Here is a 3,722-nt window from a genome sequence, read left to right as displayed (position 1 = left end):
AGCCCTCAGTTACCAAAGACAGGGTTGTCATAGTTACCACAATGGACAGCAAAGGGGAAGAAATGGACAAAATGTTCTGACTCATGTACATCTCTGGTATTGGATACTTAATAGTGGTGTTGCTAGAAGCGAAATAGATGGGAATCCCACAAAATTTTTATTTGACTTAGATAGGCAGAAAAATTCCAGAACAAATGTACAAAAGTCTGCCCTGGATCATAACAGCAGAAAATCATGGCCCTTCAACTACTTCCCAGATTTGCTTCAATTTACAGATCTGGAACACGGTGAATGAAGGGGAGGCCAGGTTTCCTTGAGGAAGAACCCTGGTAAAGTACAAAAAATCTTTACTTTCAATCTTACTTCCATCCATCCCCAAAGAGACCTAAGGCCTTTTACCAAGGGAACTGTGCAATGGGGAAAGGCAATGATCAGATCTTTCTGAGACTACTAGACACAGGCTCTGAATTGACACTGATTCTAGGAGATCCAAAACATCAATGTGATCCTCCAGTAAAAGCAGGAGCTTATGGAGGTCAAGTGATTAATTAATAAAAAAGTCTAACTCACAGTGAGTCTAGTGGGCCCCTGAACTCATCCTGTGGTTATTTCCCCAGCCCTGGAAAGCATAATTAGGATGGATATATTTAGCCTTTGGCAAAACTCCCACATTTGTTCTCTAACCTGTGGAGTGAGAACTATTATGGTGGGAAAGGCTAAATGGAAGCCTCTGGTGTTGCCTATATCTAGGAAAATAGTGAATCAAAAACAATACTACTTCCCTGGAGGAATTTCAGAGATTAGTGCCACCATCAAGGACTTGAAGGAAGCAGGGGTGGTGATTCCCACAACACCCTCGTTTAACTCTCCCATTTGGCCTGTGTAGAAGACAGATGGGACATGGAAAATAATGGATAATTATCGTAAGCTTAAACAGGTGGTTACTCCAATTGCAGCTGCTGTACCAGATGTGGTTTCTTTGCTTAAACGGATTAACACATCTCTTGTTAACTGGTATGCAGCTATTGATCAGGAAAATGTTTTTTTCCTCCATTCCTGTGCATAAGGACCACCAGAAGCAATTTTCTTTAAGTTGGAAAGGCCAGCAATATATTTTCACTGTCCTTCCTCAGAGGTATGTCATCTCTCCAACACTGTGTCAGAGCTTAGTTCACAGAGATCTTTATTGCCTTTCTCTTCCACAAGGTATCACTCTGGTCCATTACATTAATGACATTATGTTGATTGAACCAACTGAGCCAGAGGTAGCAACCACTCTGGACTTGCCAGTGGAACACCTGCATATCAGATGATGAGAAATAAATCCCACTAAAATTCAATGGCCTTCAACTTCAGTAAAGTTTTTAGAAGTCCAGTGGTATGGAGCATACTGAGCTATTCCTTCTAAGATAAAAAATAAGTTGTTCCATCTGGTCCTTCTTACAACTAAGAAAGACGCACAATGCCTGGGAGGCCTATTTGGAGTTTGGAGGCAGCACATTCCTCACTGGCATATATTACTTAGGCCCATTTACCAAGTGACTAGAAAAGATTCTTGTTTTGAATGGGGCCCAGATCAGGAGAAAGTTCTGCAACAGATACAGGCTGCTGGACAGTCTGCTCGGGTCATATGGTTTCTTGCACCATGATCTGGCAGACCCAATGGTACTTAAGGTGTCAGTGGCAGATAGAGATGCTTTCTGGAGCCTTTGACTCCCATAGGGGAATCAGAGAGGAGGGCATTGGGATTTGGGAACAAGGTTCTACCATATTCTTCAGACAACTACTCTCCCTTCAAGAAACTGATCTTTCCCTGCTATTGGACCTTAGTGGAAACTGAACACTTGACCTTAGGTCACCCAGTTACTAAGTAACTGAGATGCCCGTCAAGAACTGGGTGTTTTCTGACCCACCAAGCCATAAAGTTGACATGCACCACAGCACTCTATCATCAAGTATAAGTGGTACATATGTGATTGGGCAGGACCCAAAGTCACAAGTAGGTTGCATGAAGAAGTCACCCAAATGTGCATAGTTTCTACTGCTGCTGCAGTACCTTCTGTCCCTCAGCATTAATCTATGTCTTCATGGGGATGCACTTTATGATTAATTAACAGAGAAGGAGAAGACTAGTACCTGGTTTATAGACACTTCTGCATGATATGCACATACCACCTAGAAGTGGACAGCTGCAGGATTATTGCCCCTTCCTTGAACAACCCTGAAAAAGAGTGGTGAAGGAAATGAAGGGAAATGTTCACAATGGCATAGCATCAGGCAATGCATTTGGTTGTGTATTTTGCCTGAAAGGAAAAATGGTCATATGTGTGGCTCTATACTGTATATGTACAGCTATAGGCAATGGGTTTGCCTGTTTGGTCAGGAACATGGAAAGAACATAGTTGAAAATTTGGTGACAAAGATATTTGAGGAAGAAGTATGTGAATAGACCTCTCTGAATTTGTAAAGGATATGATGACATTTGTGTCCCATGTAAATGCCCACTAAAATGTAACCTCAGCAGAGGAGGACTTTAATAATCAATTAGGATGACCTGATCTGTGGATAGCAATCAAGGTCTTTCTCCAGCCACTCCTGTCATTGCCCAATGGGCGCATGAACAATGTGTTCATGGTGGCAAGAATGGCAGTTATGCATTGGCTCAGAAACATGGACTTCCACTCTCTAAAGCTGATCTGGCTACAGCCACTGCTAAGTATCAAATTTGCTAGCAGCAGACACCAACACTCATGCCTGGATATGGCATCATTCGCAGGGACATCAGCTGGCAACCTGGTGGCAGGTTGATCATATTGGACCACTTCCATCATGGAAGGGGCAGTGGTTTGTCCTTACTAGAATAGACACTTATTGTCTTCCCTGCATGTAGGGCTTTGACCAAAATTACCGTGCATAAACTTACAGAATACCTTATTCCACTCAGCATTGCTTCAGACCAATGAACTCACTTCACAGCCAAATAATTGAGGCAATAGGCTCATGTTCATGGGATTCACTGATCATACCATGTGCCACACCATCCCACAGCAGCTGGTTTGATAGAATGATGAAAAGGACTTTTGAATATGCAGTTACAGCACCAGCTATATGGTAATACCTTGCAGGGCTAGAGCAAGGTTCTCCATAAGGCTGTATATACTCTAAATCAGCATCCATTGTATGGGATTATCTCTCCTATTGCTAGAATTTATGGATCCAGGAATCAAGGGGTGGAAACAGAAATGGTACCACTCACCATTACCTCTAGTAATCCACAAGAAAAATTTGTTGCTTCCTGTCCCTGCAAACTTATGCTCTGCTGGCCTAAAAGTCTTAGTTCTAGAAGGAGGGATGCTTCTATCCGGAGACACAACAATGATTTCATTAAATTGGAATTTAAGATTTTCCCCAACCACTTTGGGTTCCTCATGCTCTTGAGTCAACAGGCTAAGAATGAAGTTATGGTGCTGGCAGGGGTGATTGATCCAGATTACCAAGAGAAGACAGGAATATTACTCCCCAATGGAGGTAAGGAAGCATACTCCTGGAAGGCAGGAAATCCCTTAGGCTGTCTCTTGGTATTACATTAACCGGTAATTAAGGTCACAACACCACAATCCAGGCAAGATAGCAAATGTCTCAGACTCATACAATAGATGCTGATTTAACCTCAGCAGGTCTTGGCTCTTTACTAGAGGTGTCAGTCACAACTCTAGGTAAAG

The 3,722-nt window shown here is 42.5% G+C and overlaps 1 pseudogene; it reads left to right on the top strand.

Annotated features, from left to right (window-relative positions):
• Positions 1 to 414: 414 nt before the first annotated feature.
• On the top strand, positions 415 to 3,438 carry LOC113188202 (uncharacterized; annotated as a pseudogene).
• The last annotated feature ends 284 nt before the right edge of the window (positions 3,439 to 3,722 follow it).

Source organism: Urocitellus parryii, chromosome 6 (genome assembly GCF_045843805.1).
Source record: "Urocitellus parryii isolate mUroPar1 chromosome 6, mUroPar1.hap1, whole genome shotgun sequence".
NCBI lineage: Eukaryota > Metazoa > Chordata > Mammalia > Rodentia > Sciuridae > Urocitellus > Urocitellus parryii.
Note: the sequence above shows the minus strand (reverse complement) of the source record. Positions and strands in the feature narration are given on the sequence as shown.